A 17,856-nucleotide genomic window follows, 5' to 3' on the forward strand; every position below is an offset into this window, starting at 1 on the left:
TCAGGAGATCAAGACCATCTTGGCCAATATGGTGAAACCCCGTCTCTACTAAAATACAAAAACTTAGCTGGCCATGGTGGTGTGCACCTGTAGTCCCAGTTACTCGGCAGGCTGAGTCAGGGGAATTGCTTGAACCCTGGAGGGGAAGATTGCAGTGAGCCAAGATGGTGCCACTGCATTCCAGCCTGTCGACAGAGTGAGACTCCATCTCAAAAAAAAAGAAAAGAAAAGAAAAGAAAAATAGAATGGATTTTCAATACTTTGGTATATTCATGCAATGGAAGAACACTGAACAATAAATTGGAACAAATTACTGATATATGCAAAACCATGGATGCATCTTTCAGACATTCTGGGCACATAAGCCTGACACAAAAGACTGTATATTATATGGCTCCATTTATGTTAAACTCTAAAACATGCACAAGTAATCTACAGTGAAAAAATGAGAAGTTAGTAGTCTGAAAGGCAATAGGATGGACTGGGAAGAGACATACTGGAACTCTCCAAGATGATGGAAATGTTCTAAATCTCACCGATGTGTACATTTGTCAAAACTCATTGAATTGTGTAGTTAAGTTTTGCGTATTTCACAGCATATAAATTTTACCTTATAAAAGAAATAACTTTGAAGGTTTGCTTTTTACAGTGGTACTGATGAGCAATTCTGAGACTTTTTTCTATGTACTGTAGATGAGTAAACATATTCAGGATAATGGGATCTAGGTTTCTTACTATAGAGGACAGAGTTAATATGGAAAAGATGTCCTCTCCTGTGTTGGTTTGGAATTTCAAACTGGAAATATCAATATGAACCCACGATTTTGTGTATATGTGTGTAAGCATGTGTGTTTGCTGTGAAAGCCTAGAAACAATACAGGCCAGAGGCCATGGGCACATTAAGCGCTAAGATCTTCATTTCTAAATACTATTTTCCACCAAAAGGAGCCACTGGAGAAAAGACTAACTCTAGGGCTTGAATAAGGAATATACAAATGAGCCTGGAAGATCTTACACACCAGAGAGTGCTTGAGGGAGCTCCCAGTGGCCAAATATGGGACAATTTGAGCATCAGTAAATAATAATACTAATAGGTTATAATCTATTCAATAAAATAAGGCTCTATGAGTCAATGCTCATGTCAATAAAGGAATAAATAAATAAATAGGGAGAAGAGAAAGCTCTTCTTGATGGTAGCAAGCCAACTGATAGTATAGAAGGAATGGCAGAGTTAGATAATCATCAATGGATGTTAAAACTAGTGGGCGAATTTGGGAACAGCATATTTACATAGTCTCAAAATATCTCCTAATAAATTACATATTAATTACAAAGAGAAAAATAGTAACTCTACAGTGGAGAAACTGGGCAGACACCATTGTAACCATGTGATCCAATGTAACATCACCAATATCGGGACAAACCTCCATCACATGCCTCTTGATGCAATGCACTGACAAGCATCACTTCAGTGGCATTCTGCCAAAAATGCAGAACCCGAATCAAATCATGAGGATATATTGGACAAATGCAGTCTGAGAGAGAGGGAGGAAGGGGAAAAAGAGGAAGAGAGAGAGAGAAGCAAATGGGGCAAAATGTAATTGGCAAACACAAGGGTATATGGCAGTTCTTGAACTAGTCTTGCAACTTTTCTTTAAGTTTAAAATTGTATCAAAATACAAAGCTACCAAAAAATGTTGGGAAAGGTGCCGTAAGATAACTCCCTGGGGGTCTCCCAGGTTTCTGTCTGTCTTGTGAGCAGAGGCACAGATAGTTTTTGTCCCAGACTGTCTTTTCAAAGATATTTGTTTAGTCAAGAGCCTTGAAAGAGAGTTTGAATCTCCTGCTGGGGATTTGTTTACTGTTGAGTATAACATACTATCTCCCTTCAGAGCAAAGGTTGGGTAGGTTTGCTTGCTGCCCATTACAGAAAATGTGTGTTCCCTAAGCCCAAGGCTCCTCGGCTTTGATGAAACCCCTCTTTGTGCACAGCATCCACCAAAACCCCTCTGTGTTACTCTTGTGAGACTTCAGATGCAAAAGGAACTGATGCAATCACTAAGCTCATGAAACTTAATGTGTCATGAGTAATGAAGTTCATTGTCTCCAACCCAGGAGTCTTGTGTCTTCTGCCAGCATCCCTGAACCTGTAGCAGACTAACTTGCTTACAAGTATGAGGAAGTCTCAGATCCTTCACAGATTGACGATTGCTTATTTAATTATATATATGGGACCAGTGTGGCTAGAGATCTGTCTGGAGGAAGTAGAGAGAATTGATGTCAAACAACAGAAAAAGGAGGCTACAAAAGGGGCTTAACAGTCAAGAGGGCACAATGATTAAGATTAGAATTCTGAGATTTACAATAATGAAAGCAAAACTATGGCATCAATAACATCACTGACAAATTCATTTTTGGGGGGATTTTTGGGGCTTGCTTGTTTTGTAGTTCTCCATATGTATACATAAAAGAAACCCAGGAGAAGTTATTCATCTGAGTTGTGAGCTAATTAGTGCCAGAGAATGTGGATTTTTTTTCTCTTAGTAGCATATGACACTCGGGTTGGCACAATAAATGCCTTTTAATTGATTGATTCCATAAGAAATAGCACTATTTTTGTGCTGGTATTAGTGGTAGAGAAAAAATGAGTTTTCATGAATCTTTTTTGCTATGACCTGAATTTTTATGTTTCTTCCAAATGTATATATTGAAATCCTCATATCCAAGGTGATGGAATTAGGGGTTGGGGCCTTTGGAAGGTGATTGGGTCTTGAGGGAGACCCTTCATGAGTGGGATGAGTGCCCTTGCAAAAGAGGTCCCAGAGAGACCCATTGTCCCTTCTGCCATGTGAGGTTAAGGTGAGAAGACAACTGTCTAGAGAAAGTGGGCCTCTGTCAGACAGGGAATCTTCCAGTACTTTGATCTTAGACTTCCCAGCCTCCAGGACTGTGAAAAATAAAGGTCTGTTGCTTACAAGCCACCTCGTCCTTGGTCTTTTGTTACAGCAGCCTAAACAAACTAATACACCCTTCATACTATTTCACTAAAAAAAAAGGAAAAAGCTTTTTAACACTCATTATAAATGTAATCAGTGTTTACTGAATAAATGGAACATTTTAATCCCACTATCCAGAGAAAAATCAGTTAATAGTTTAGCTTATTTTTACTTTGTACAAAGTTGAAATTATTATTATTATCACTATTTTTTGAAACAGAGTCTTGCTCTGTTGCCTAGGCTGGAGTGCAATGGTGCAGTCTTGGCTCACTGCAACCTCCACCTTCCAGGTTCAAGCAATTCTCCTGCCTCAGCCTCCTGAGTAGCTGGGATTACAGGTGCATGCCGCCAAAGCTGGCTAATTTTTTGTATTTTAGTAGAGACAGGGTTTCACCGTGTTGCTCAGGCTGGTCTCAAATTCCTGAGCTCAGGCAGTCAGCCCACGTCAGCCTCCCAAAGTTCTAGGACTACAGGAATGAGCCAACGTGCCTGGCCTGTTTCTTTCTTTCTTTTTTCTTTGAGACAGTGTCTCACTCTGTCACCCAGGCTGGAGTGCAGTGGCATGAGCTTGGCTCACTGTAACTGCTGCCTCTGAGGTTCAAGTGATTCTCCTGTCTCAGCCTCCTGAGTAGCTGAGATTACAGGGCCTGCTACCATGTCTGGCTAATTTTAGTATTTTTAGTAGAAGTGGGGTTTCACCATGTTGGCTGCGTTAGTCTCAAACTCCTGGCCTTGGTTGATCCACCCACCTCAACCTCTCAAAGTGCTGGGATTACAGGTGTGAGCCACTGTGGCCAGCCCCTAAAATTCTATTGCATGTAATTTTGTATCTTGCCTTTAAATCTTTTCTATTATATTGAAATAGTTTTATATCATTAAATTTTCTTTGGAAGCATAACTTTAATAACCATATAATATTATATTTAGGCTGGGCATAGTGGCTCATGCCTTGATATGGTTTGAATCTGTGTCCTCCTCCCAATCTCATTTCAAATTGTAATCCCCATAATCCCTAGGTGTTGAGGGGCGGACCAGGTGGGAGGTGATTAGATCATGGGGGCAGTTTTCCCCCATGCTTTTCTTGTGATAGTGAATGAGTTCTCACGAGATCTGATGGTTTTATAATGGGCTTTTCCCCTTCACTCCTTGCTCTTCTAGCTCCTACAGCTGTGTGAAGGAGGTCCTTGCTCCCCTTCCCCTTCCACCACGATTGTAAGTTTCCTGAAGCCTCCAAGACCATGTGGAATTGTGAGTCAATTAAACCTCTTTTCTTTATTATAAATTACCCAGTCTCGGGTAGTATTTTTATTGCAGTATGACAATGGACTAATATATATGCTTATAATCTCAGCACTTTGGGAGGAGGATCACCTGAGCCTAAGAGTTCAAGACCAGCCTGGGCAGCACAGGGAAACCTCATCTCTACAAAAAAATTTTTTAAAAATTAGTTGGGCAGGGTGGTGTGTACCTGTAGTCCCAGCTATTCAGGAAGCTGAGGTGGGAGGATCACCTGAGCCCAGGAGGTTGAGGCTACAGTGAGCCATGATTGCACCACTGCACTGGAGCCTGATGACCCAGCAAGAACCTGTCTCAAAAAAACCCAATACAGGTATATATGTATATATGTGATATTTATTGAATCTGCCATCATGTGTTTAATTTTTTTCTGGTTGTGATCATTATATGATTTCCAATTTTTTTGCTTGGTTTTATGCAATAAACTCTGGTTATTTGTTTAGGATTAATTTCCATGGGTGGAATTACTGGATGAAGTCATTGCCAGCTAGCTTTCTAGAACAGTTCTTGCATTTTGCCATTCCATATACAAGCATACCAGAGTGCATATATTGCCTGGTAAAATCTTAACCAAATTTAAACAATCAAATTTGAGTTCAAAGCATGTATTTTAACTTGCAATTGTCAATAAGGTTTGTGCTTTAAAATATAAATACTATCATTTGTAGTCTTATTCCACAACCTGTTTGTGTCCTTTGCTCACTTTTAAAATTGAGACATTAGTGATTTTGTCATTGATTTATAAACATGCTTTAAACATTAAGGTTGTTAACTTTTTCTTCATCATAATTGTCACACTTATTTGTATAATTTATTATTGCCTTTTAAATGTTGTCTTTTTTGAAAGATAGAAGTTAAAATTTTAGGCCGGGTGCAGTGGCTCACACCTGTAATCCCAGCACTTTGGGAGACTGAGGTGGGTGGATCACCTGAGGTCAGGAGTTCAAGACCAGCCTGACCAATATGGTAAAACCTCGTCTCTACTAAAAATGCAAAAATGAGCTGTGTGTCCCAGCTACTCAGGAGGCTGAGACAGGAGAATTTCTTGAACCCAGGAGGCAGAGGCTGTAGTGAGCCGAGATTGTGCTACTGCACTCCAGCCTGGGCAACAGAGCAAGACTCCATCTCAAAGAAAAAAAAGTTAAAATATTATGTAGTTAAATCTATGTTTTCTGTTGCATGTTTTTAAGCTACTGTAAATGTTCTGAAATATATGTAGTACAAATTCTGATGGGAGACGCTAATTTAATTTTTTCCAAAATAATCATTTTCCTTAGTATGAATTATTAAATATTTCATACTTCTGTTAATGCCCTTTTAATCATATGCTAAATTCTTACATACTATGGGGAAGTTGTTCTTACTATTTTTGCTATCTCCACAAAATTCAAAATCACAGTGTGTAAGGATTTATAACTGGAGAGTCTGATCATAAAGAGAGGCTTAACAAAATTTCCAGAGGATGGCGTGCATTGTTTGAAAAAAGCCCTTCTTTTTGAAAATTACTATGTTAGAAGCCACATAATCTCATTAATCTAGTAACAGATTCTTGTGCTTTGTTTATTGTAGCTCTGTTAGCATACTTTTCTAGTAGTTAGCCTCCCAACTTCTTCTTTTTTTTTTTTTTTTTACTTATTGCTTACTTTTGCTTATTTGTTCTTTTGTATGAACTTCACAATTTCTATATCAAGCTCCTTCTCACTTGGGTAATAATTCAACTGATATTAAGTGGGTATGTTAATCTGTAAAGCATTGCCATTTTAGATTTGCCATCTTTTTATGTCTCTTAGTAAAATTGTATGCTTTTCTTCACATAGGTTATTACTTGAAACTTTACCCTATTGGGTTTTGGTTTATTTTTGTCAAAATCCAATTTTCATTCACTTTTGCCTTTCACTGACTTCCCCTTCTAGCCAGGTTCAGTGACTTTTCATGTGAGGCAGCAGGGAATAGGCCAGTGGTTCTCAGACTTCAGTAGGAATCAGCATCACCTGAAGTGCTTGTTAAAACACAGATTTTTTTCTGACTTCATAGTTCTGGGATTGGGCCCCAAAATTTGCATTTCTAACAAGTCCCAGGTGATATTGATGCTGCTGATCCAGGGATTACACTGCCGCTGGTATAGACCAGTGCTTCTCAAACATTAATGTGTGATATGGTTTGGATGTGTCCCCACCCAAATCTCATCTTGCATTATAATTCACACAGTTCCCACATGTTGTGGGAGGGCCTTAGTGGGAGGTAATTGAATCATGGGAGCAGGTCTTTCATGTGCTGTTCCTGTGATAGTAAGTCTGATGAGATCTGATGGTTTTATAAAGAGTTTTTCTGCACACATTATCTTCTCTTGTCTGCCACCATGTGAGACATGACTTTCACATTCGGACATGACTGTGAGGCCTCTCCAGCCACGTGGAACTGTGAGTCCACTAAACCTCTTTCTTTTGTAAATTGCCCTGTCTTGGGCATCTCTTTATCAGCAGCATGAAAACCGACTAATACAATGTGCATGCAAATTACACCCATGGTTAAATGCAGGTTCTGATTTAGCAGGACTTCACCAGGATCCGAGATTCTGCATTCCTAACAAGTTCCCAGGCCACTTCTGCAGCTGCTTGTCCATACACCACACTTTCAGCAGCAAGGGAATAGAATAGAAGGAAGAGTGTGGGCTTTGTAGTCTGACAAAACAGAGTTTGAATCCCAGTCTATACTTACTAATTGAGTAACCTTGAGCAACTAAGTAATTTAACTCTTCTAAGCCCAGACTTTACATTAAATCAAAAATAACAAAACGTATTTTGTGAACTGATGTTATCTGGCACAAAGTAAATGACATATGTTTTTTCTCTGACTCATACACAGACTTACATTTGTCCTATAGAATATTGACTCAGTACCAGAGTCAACCCAAAACTGTGGATCTTTTGTTTCTAGCCTAATTGCAGAAAGCTTCATTTGAATCTCTGGGATGGCATTTCTCAAACTGTGTTCCATAGAGATGTTCTTTAGAGTTCTATGGTCAAATTCATTATAAGCATATTTTCGTTTACATTTATTGAGTATAGTTATAATAGCTACTTTAAAATCCTTGTCTGCTAATTTCAATATTGGAGTCATCTAGGTGTTAGACTTTGTTGATTATCTTTTCTCTTGAGTAGGAGTAACATTTTCTGTTTTGTTTGTATGCTGAGTAATTTTGAATTGCATTCTGGACAATGTGAATGATACGATACAGACATTCTGAATTTTATGATGTTCCTTTAAAGAGTTTTCCATTTTTGTTTTAGCAGAAAGGTAACCTGGCTGAACTCAAACTGAAAACTCTGTCTTCCCAGAGAAGGACATCAACTAAAATCTCAGTTAATTTATTTTTAGCTGGGCTTCTTGGAATCTGCTCCATGCATGCATGGTTCAGATGTCAGCCAGAGATTTATACATAGAATTTGGGCCTTCTCCTTTATGGTTTTCTCCTTTCTGAGATGTCCCCCAGTTTCTAGCTGCTATAGTTATCCAGAACTGTGTTTCTAGTTCTCCAAGTAACACTGAGCTTCTATTTGAGTTTTAACCATTCTTCTTGGAACAGCTCTCTGTAGAGACTGTTCTAGGACCAAAAGCTGTAAAAATGGGACATTGATCCAATGCCAATGTCTTCTTCAGTATTATAGCCCATTTTTTATCATTTTTTAGTAATTTCAAAGAGTTGTTGATTACATTTTTTGAGAGTATATTTTCTCAAGAATTTAGTCTTTGTCTACAGAAGGATTGGTCTAACATGAGTTACTTGCCTTTACCAGAAGTGAGACCTGTGTGCTTTGCTTTAATCTAGTATTCCCTAAAGAGATTCTTTATTTGGCAGAAACTTGTTAGCATATCACAGACCTTAGTATTTCAAAGAACCCATTATTGGGAAGTGCTATTCTCAGATTTTTCTCCTGGGAGATTTAGAAAATGCTGATAAAATTAGGAGATTAGATAGTGATGAAGCAAAATGAGTTTTGAAGGAAAGCCGATGGAAATAAACTTGAAAAATGCATTAAAAATGCAGTGTTTCTCAAGTAACATTCTATGGGGAAGAGTGGTGGTTTTCCACGGCATTGCTCTCTGAAATTAGAACACATTCCCAACTCCCTAATTTCTCTTAATCTATTAGGCAGTTGAGATCCATAAATTTATTTCAACCCTTCTTGAACCTGCCCATGTGGGAGGCAAAGTGCTGGGAAATGACCACCCAACTCCACTCTGAAGCAGCCTGCAGGCAATGACAGAGGGGGTTGGTACATATATTTCTCTCAACCCTTCTTGAGCCTGTTTATATTGTTAATGTTGTCTAATTTTACCATTAAATAAAAAATAAAATATTTAGGAGAATTAAGGTCTTTAATTTTATTTGCTTAAAGAGCCAGACCCAAAGGTTGGGAATATGCTACAATGGACCTATACAAACAAATAAATAATACCCAATACTACACACAATCCATATAACCAAAAGGCTCAAGTAACCACCATTTTATTCTGCCCTCTCATTTTGCTTATTTATTTTTATTTATTTTTTGAGACAGAATCTTGCTCTGTCACCAGGCTGCAGTGCAGTGGCATGACCTTGGCTCACTGCAACCTCCGCCTCCCGGGTTCAGGGGATTCTCCTGCCTCAGCCTTCCAAGTAGCTGGGGCTACAAGCATGTGCCACCACGCCCAACTAATTTTTGTATTTTTAGTAGAGATGGGGTTTCATCATGTTGGCCAGGCTGCTCTCAAACTCGTGGCCTCAGGTGATCTGCCTGCCTTGGCATACCTAAGTACTGGGATTACAGGCATGAGTGACTGTGCCCCGCCTATTTGTTTGTTTGTTTGTTTGTTTATTGAGACAAGAGTCTCACTCTGTTGCGCAGGCTGGAGTGCAGTGGCGTGATCTCAGCTCACTGAAACCTCCATCTCCTAGGTACAAGCAATTCTCTTGCCTCAGCCTCCCAAGCAGCTGGGATTACAGAAGCACACTACCACACCCAGTTAACCCCTAAGATGGGGTTTCGACATGTTAGCCAGGCTGGTCTCAAACTCCTGATCTCAGGTGATCTGCCCACTTCAGCCTCCCAAAGTGCTGGGATTACAGGTGTGAGTCACCACACCTGGTCCTGCCCTCTCATTTTATTAGAAAAGGTATTAAATAAATAATTTGATATTAGAATATAACAGAATCAGTAAAGATTCAGCCTAACCTAACATCCATCTTACTTTTAACTACAATGGATGTACAAGTAATAAAACTAAGCCATGATAGTTGTCATTTAGAAAAATAAAACTTGAGATAAAGTGTCTTTTTTAATACAATAGAATAAATTGTTTTCATTTCTGCTGAGTAAATTTTATTGTACTCTATTTCCCTGAAAATTGGCAGAGTGTGTCATACTGGCATGCGGGGGGGGGGGGGCAAGCTCAGAGGCCAAACACCCTGGGGTTGGATAATTACTCAGTATTATAAAAATTAGATTAGATAGCATTTGTGAAATATACACTGTATATACAGTAACTAATATGATGTCTGACACTCAGTAAATGTTGGTTTCCTTCTTCTATCTGGTTTTTCTGGGACCGTAAAAAGGAAATTCTTTAATAGCAAACCTGGACAGAAACATTTTATTTTTATTTTTTTACTTTGGGCAGACAAAGGCATGAAAGAAATGTGCCCTTGAGTGATTGACAGCTCAGATCCCAAACTGAACCAGAATTTTCAAAAGGTGGACCTGAGCTGGTAACATTGTAAATCCAATATTTACGTACTTCATGAAAATTGTTTTCCCATTGCTTCTCCCTTTATTGTCAAACTGTCAAAATAGCAACTTCCTTCTTAAGTTATATTTATGCAAGCATATAAAGAGCTTTTTATTAAATTTACTTTTGGTTGAATTAGATGGAGTATTTCAGAGGAAATAAATCATTTGTATAACAGTGAGGAAATTGACCTTACGGGTACCTTCCTGAGAATGATGTACCATTAGTGCTGGATCAGCTTTTGGTATCTGCAAGACAAATCTGAGATCTGAAGACCAAGGGCGGTATGTTTCATTTACATACTCCATCAGGCTCTCTGCCTGGGTCCGAACTCACCTCACCAGTGGGCTTACTTTTGTCTTCGTTCTTTGTTCCTGTTATATAGGCCAGTGCATTTGAGACAAAACCAATACGAAGGCAGGAGCCAGGAGCTGTTTCTAATCTAAGCGTCTCACATAGGTCAAACCTTTAAAGATGGGAATGAAAATGAAGCTGTCCATTCTGGTCCATTGTCAAAGAGGTCATTTGGCACTCATCTCACAAATGGGGCAGAATAAAAGATGGGAGGAATGGAGTGTGATGAGGGCGGGGGCAGCAGATATGCAGAAATGACCAGGCAGAAGGTTAAGCCCTTGGTTTCTCAGTCCACAAATCCTGGCCATGATTTGGGGTGCCGCACACTTTTCAGAGCTTGCTGGGGGAGAAATCCCCTGCCGCCTGCATTCTACTGGTTGGATTTGCTACTAATGGAGAAGGCATAGGCTTTGCCCAGGACTGCATTTATTTATTTATTTTTCTGCTTTACTCACATGTGCCAACGCCACAGGAAATTGATGGTAACCAATTGTCTATGTGCTTTTGTTAGCACCTCTTTTCTGCTGCGCTGGGCTACACAATTACCACAGCCCTTGAGAATGCTTATTGTCAATAGGAGTAATTTCGAATCCCATCCATTTAGTGAAAAGACGTGAAAATTGATCTTGCTTCTGCGATAAGACTGGAACCAGAGTGCAGGCTACAAATGCCTTGGAAATAAATACGTGCCCATCGTCGTTTTCATTAGGTATTGCTGCAGCCCAGCCTCCAGGGAAATGAACTCTAATCCAGCTGTCTTTCTGTAGAAGTTCGGATGTACTCTCAATCTGGTGAAGTGGGCTGTCAGTTTCAGTTATTGTTACATTTTTGTAGTGGTTGTCAAGTAAGGGATTGGCAGACTGAAGAGCACAATTCTGTTTTATCCACAGACTGGGGACAGTGTAATTCGACACTGGCTGCCAAGGAGGAACTCGTCCTTCCAATCCAGCTTATTGTCTGGGCTCTTTTTTTTTTTTTTCTTTCTTCATGATTTCAAAAGTCTCTTCAAAAGGGCAACAAAATTAGCCTTAAATATTATTTCTTGGATTGCTTTTAACAATGGTGATAAGGCCAAAGCTTCTAGTCTTGACAGAAGTGGTTTCATTACAACTTGTTTTTATCTTGCCAGAATAAGCAAGGAATTTAAAAATGTGTTTTCATTATGGCTAAAGACCGTGTTTCAGCTGATGTCTCTTGCAAGGAAAGAACAATCTGCAAATTCCATTCTTATGTCTCTCATTCGCTTTCCGCTCCTAAGGCCAAAAGCAGATTTTTGGTTTTTGTTGTTGTTTTAAAGAGGATTTCTATTTCAATTAGCGCAATTAACATATCAAGAATTTGTGTTTGCATAAATTCTACATTTCACTTCCAGGAATCAAACTTTAAAAATGACCTTCATTTACCAAAAGCTATAATCAAGATGAAAATCTTCACCCTAAAAATTAACCTTGGAAACAGAAGGCTAAAAAAAGAAAAAGCATACTACAGACTGTGTTTTCTAAGTCTTCTCTTGCCTGGTGACATTAGCCTGGCTTTGATCTATAGACATGACATCATCTATAGGGTGTGCCTTGTGCCAAACATACATTTCTTTAACCAAGACAGTGGTTTTGTGCAGACTTACAGATCAAGGCTAAATAGCGTCAGAGCTGGCCTGAGTCTTCACAGACAAACAGGTCAGAGCATATGCGAGTTACACAACTCCTGCAGACAGCCCAGCCTCTTCCCCTGTGGCCCCGCTGGAGAGTTTACTTTTGTCAATGACTTTCTTCAGGGCCTGGCTCAGGATTCATTTCCTTCAAAAGTCCCTCTCCTGCTAACTCACCTGACTCAGCCCTTCTACCTCATCTGCTGATTACTCAATACCCTTGTTCCTGCTCTGCCAAGCACTTGGTTCTATTTTACCTTGTGATGATTCTCTACGTTTTTACTTTATCCTTTAGCTAAATTAAAATTGCCTGGAAAGTAGGGCCTGCCTGCTACTTCTTTTGTGTGCTTCGGGAACATGTTAGTGCTACACGTATCATAGTTTCTTTTTTTCTTCCTTTGTTTGTTTATAGACAGAGTTTCATTCTTATTGCCCAGGCTAGAGTGCAATGGTGCAATCTCGGCTCACTGCAACCTCCGCCTCCCAGGTTCAAGTGATTCTCCTGCCTCAGCCTCCTGAGTAGCTGGGATTACAGATGCCCACCACCACACCCGGCTAATTTTTTTTTTTTGTATTTTTAATAGAGACTGGGTTTTACCATGTTGCCCAGGCTGGTCTCAAACTCCTGACCTCAGGTGATTCACCCGCCTTGGCCTCCCAAAATGCTGAAGATTGCTGATGTGAGCCCCTGCACCCAGCCCATAGTTTCTTAATAAAAGAGAAATGTTCTGTGGTTGTTGTATTAGGGTTGGGACCCTGCCTTTGCCTTCTTTTCCTGAAAACCAAATGACTGCTTCAATAGCAGGGAGTTTTCCCAGTTCACTCTTGCAATGCCATGCCACCTTGGTATAGTCCTCTCTGTTTTGACCTCAGAAATCTGTTCCAAGTTCCCCTTCCCAGTGGCTAATATCGCGTGGATTTTATTTGTCAAGATGGGGATGGGGAGTCAGGGAAGGAGGATGCCTAAGCACAGAGCCATGTCAAGTGGAGAGCAGAGGGCCCAAGGAGGTTAGGAACAGACCTTTAGGTACCACAGGAAACAGATGGGCCCAGGTAGCTGGGGAGGCTCAGGAGGGCCAGGGAAATTTAGAGCAAAAGTGTTCAGAATCAATGCTGATTGATATGACGAATACTCAAAGGTGCAATTAAAGCATCTCTGAAATAAAGATGTGAGGTCATGATTCTAAATCCAGCCTCATGTTTTCCTAGGGTATATGTGCTGGGGAAATATGAAACCACAGGGTAAATAAGGCACTTCTTGCTGGAACGTCTGTCTTACTAACCACTTTATAAAGTTTCTAATTGCAAATGAATTAACTTCAGCAACTGCCACCCCACCTCCCCCCATCTTTTTGGAGTGGCTCACTCATCTGGGAAGCCCATGAAGCTTCAGTTATGGCTGGCTATAGGTGCTCCAATGATGTTGTTGAAGCTGTAGCTTTTACCATCTTTCTGCTCTGCTTGGCCTCATTCTGTATGGAGGCTTTCTTCAAGTTACAGTTAAACTGACTGCTGGCAACTCCAGATCCTTATTCTCTTTGCCTAGCCACCCACAGAAGAAAAATAATTTATTTCTCTTCATATTCATACACCAACTTTAAAAAGAGACTTCAGGCCAGGCTCGGTGGCTCACACCTTAATCCCAGCACTTTGGGAGGTTGAGGCAGGCGGATCACCTGAGGTTAGGATCGGCCTGGTCAACATGGTGAAACCTCATCTCTACTAAAAATACAAAAATTAGCCAGGCGTGGGGGCAGGTGCCTGTTAGCTACTCAAGAGGCTAGGGCAGGAGAATGGCTTGAACCCAGGAGATGGAGGTTGCAGTGAGCCGAGATGGCACTATTGCACTCTAGCCTGGGTGACAGAGCAAGACTCTGTTTCAAAAAATAAAATAAAGTAAAGTAAAATGAGACTTCAATTGGCCCTGCTGGAAGCATGTGCCCATGGAGTACCATGATTGGCCTCACCCATCTGCAGCCCAGCCCTGTGACCAAGGATCCAAAGCCATTATGAATGACAGCCCCACAGCAGTGATGCATCGGGGAGACTATGCTTTCCTTCTAGAAAAGAATCCCGGTAGACAAAAACTCCATGTCCATGACACTCAATGTTGAATCAAACATTTTTATATTCAAATAATCCCACTCTGAGCTACTAGTAGTAGGGGTACATGATCTACCTTCTTCCACTGATAATGGAAGTTTGATGAAAAAGTTTGAGGAGCACTGATGAAAATACATAGTTTTTAAACCCACAGCTACTGTGTGGAGTTAGGTCTGACTGTACTTCTCACCATGGATGTTGTGCCTTTCAGAGGGAAGCCTGACAGTGTGTTTGTGTGTGTTGTAAGGTTGCAGGCCGTGTGTCTCCATTTTCACAGGGAGCATCACTTGCTTCATGGACCAGATGGACCTAAATTATCAGACTGTGGGCAGCTGCAACAAGAGCCAGTCATGGGTGTTGTCACCCATTTTCACCCCAGTGGGGTAGATACCATAAACAGTGGTATGAAGATATGAGAAAGGACTGGGAAGTGACAGGAAAATGTGCAAATGTATAAAAGGAAGTTGGCATGGGAGCGCTCATGGCTATTGTCAGGGCACATAACGTCCCACTGGTCCAAAGATCTGACCTGCATGTGCGTATCCTGCCTGGCACCCCAGCTGCCAAGATTTCATGCTCCCCGTGCTGAGGTACACCAGAGCGGGGTTGTAGCAAATGCTGCCAGTGCTCTGTGCATATCCCTTTGCTGTACCACTTCTGCTGCAGAACTGTCAGAATGCCCATTGCAAGAACCTACATTTCCCAAACTGAGGGTGCTCTATGGCCGCTGCTAGTGCGGCAGCCTGGAAGGGCCTGGAGATCATTCCCCCTGGGGCAGCCCTTAGCCAATGACTGGCAGGAGTAAAGAAATACCCCAGCTCCCCATCTCTTGGAGGAGCCTATTCTGAGTATATTCCACACTGGCACTCAGACTCCTGCAGTGGGATTGATCTCCAGTTGTCCACAGCTGTGGCTAGCTTGGTAACATCTCCTGTTCTGTCTGCTTTCCCTCCCCTGCATCATGTGCTTCCATACTTACACCACTTAAACTATGTGCAAGTAGTTGATTCTTCATCTGAGCTAACTTCTTCTTCCTTTCTTTTTGAGACAGAGCCTTACTCTGTTGCCCAGGTTGGAGTGCAATGATGCAATCTTGACTCACTGCAGCCTCCACCTCCTGGGTTCTCCTGCCTCAGCCTCCTGAGTGGCTCAGACTACAGGCATGTGCCACCATGCATGGCTGATTTTTCTATTTTTAATAGAGATGGGGTTTCACCATGTTGGCCAGGCTGGTCTTGAACTCCTGACCTCAAGTGATCCAGCCACCTTGGCCTCCCAAAATGCTGGGATTACATGTGTGAACCACTGTCCCTGGCCCTCATCTGAGTTAACTTCTGGAGTAACTCAAACCAAGGTGAGAGCTTTCAGAAAAAGTCTTAGGATGTTTCCTTAGAATAGAGAAGGCTTTCTGTGGTTTTGGATAGGAATAGTGGATCCATGATGCAAATATCCACTAATCTCTCTGCAGATTCATATGGTTATTAACCCTTATGATATTAGAGCTATTCTGAGGTTATGGAGTGATCTGGGGAGTCAACATGATCTCATAACACCTCTATTAGTTAATTATTATATAACAATAGTCACCCACCATCATATAGTCCCTCAGTACTGCAGTTCATCCATCTAGGAATTGGCTGGGGATTGGCTGATCTGGGCTAGGCTTGCTCCATGCATCTGTTCAGCTAAAGCTCTCTTCTAGACTGAGTCTGGCTGGGCAACTCTGCTCTGTGTGTCTCTCTGCCTCTCCTGTGACCAGTCAGCCAACCTGGACACATTCTTCTCTTTGCAGTGGCAGAGGTGGAAGGGTATATATTCAATTGAGCAAGTGTTTTTTTAAGTCTCTGTTTGCATTACATATGTGAATGTTCCTTTGGCTCAAGTAAATCAGATGGCCAAACTCAGAGTCAAAGGGTAGGAAAATGCACTTGTCCCCTTTTGGGGATGAGCTGCAGTCACATGGCAACAGATATGGTAAGAAGGAGAGATGAAGAACTGAGGTCAAACCTACCCCACACCTACACATTTGCTGTCCTAAGCCTCTACCTTTCTGCTTATCTACCCCTGGGAGATTCTGCAGGAAAACACTTGGCTATCATCAGCTTTTATAACTAGATGCTCAAGGAAATTCATTCTGGCTTGCTTCTTTTTCTTTTTCTTCTAAAGGACTCTATTTTTTCTCTTAACAAACTTATTCTGTAATTTTCAATGAATCCAATAAAGATGGCCCTCTGAACTTGTCTTACTGCTGAACTAATGAATTTGCAGCGAAATGTCTATTTCCGTAGCTGAACTATGAAGGGACTGAATTGGAAATCAGGAACACTGCTTCCAGACAACACACACATTTCCAGAAGTGTTTAATTTAAGGATTCCTTACTTCTTAAACTCAACACAGACCTTGCTCAGGACTTCCTGAGACATGCCGAAATGGCAGTGTAGTGGAAACACTTATCAATATTCATGCTAGTCCATTTTTGTATTGTCCATCCATCAGAGGAGAAAAAAAAAAAGATTTATGACTCATTGTTTCCAAAGATGCTGCTTCCTTTGCAGTTTTGCAGGTTGTTTTTGGATATGTTTTTCTCCTTATGTATACAATGCCCACTGAAGTGCTTTTTCTATCCCAGGTTTGTATGTTTACAGGCTCATGAGCCAATTTCTATATTATTTTTCTGCCCCATAGTTGTCTTTGGTGCTTTGAAACGGACTTGATACATAAAAAACAAAGAAAACATATCTAGATTCAGCCATTGCCATTAAAATAATCATATTGTTTGACCTGTCCCTCTCATTATAACCTTTTATGATAGTTCTGTTTTCTTATATCTGTCTTTTGGGATTGCCTTTGGGCCATTTCTGAAGTGGTAGGTTTCTGGAGTGCTTCAGGGAATTGTCCTAGGTTCTTTGGAGCCAGAGTTCTGTTATCTGTGGAAGCACAGGAAGGAATTTTACAGTAATTCTGCTACAGTGAAACATTTGCCTTCAGGCCGGAATTGAAAATAGCAGCTGGAAGGACATTTGGAAAGGGGGGGTGTTGTGGGAGTGCAGGAGAGGTGGAAAGAGAGAGAGCTTTTACATTTGGATAAACTCTAGCTACAAGGCAAAACGGAGACAGGGCTGGCATCGCCTACCCTTGAAACTATCCCAAATTCAATTCTCCTTGGGCTTGGCTCTTAAATAACTTAAAGCCAGTTATTTCAGTGCCGTGAGTGTTGGCCACGGTCAGCGCTTGCTCTCGGTAATGAATAGTAAGTGCCACGACTCCTGGATGATGACCAGACACAATGGTCTCTGTTTCACCACTGCTCCTCCCACAAAAAGTCACCATCCAAAATGTGGACCAGTTCCCTGGAGTCACTGGTAATCGAATAACTAATTTTAGCCCTCTGAAGACTTGGGGAAGACATGTTCCACCTTTACCCGTAAGTGTCATTGTAATAAAGTACACAAATTATTTGGGCACTGGCCTAAGAAATAAACAACAGAATGTCAACTAGGAATAGAACCACCTTCAAAACCATGCTGTAAGAGATAGTTGATAGCTAGTCTCCAAAGATCGTGGGCCCCAGTGAACCATGCCTTCCAGTGTTAGTATTTGTGCCTTGTCAGACTTCCTCCCTTTGAGTCTGGGCTGCCTTGTGACTTACTTGTGACTGATAGAATAGGGCTTAAGTGACATTGTGT

At 41.0% G+C, this 17,856-nt stretch overlaps 1 long non-coding RNA gene across 2 annotated transcripts in view; it reads right to left on the reverse strand.

Moving 5' to 3' along the window:
- The window catches only part of LOC118153749 (uncharacterized), a 94,240-nt gene that overhangs the window by 6,339 nt on the left and 70,045 nt on the right, over nucleotides 1-17,856 (reverse strand). Inside the window, exon 4 of one of the 2 annotated variants that reach the window (XR_013535653.1) lies at nucleotides 10,401-11,671. The exons of the other annotated variant lie outside the window; for it this stretch is intronic. This is a non-coding gene — a long non-coding RNA (uncharacterized LOC118153749). Of the gene's footprint in view, nucleotides 1-10,400; nucleotides 11,672-17,856 lie in introns of those variants that run through there. 2 annotated transcript variants of the gene reach the window in all.

Source organism: Callithrix jacchus, chromosome 5 (genome assembly GCF_049354715.1).
Source record: "Callithrix jacchus isolate 240 chromosome 5, calJac240_pri, whole genome shotgun sequence".
Lineage (NCBI taxonomy): Eukaryota > Metazoa > Chordata > Mammalia > Primates > Cebidae > Callithrix > Callithrix jacchus.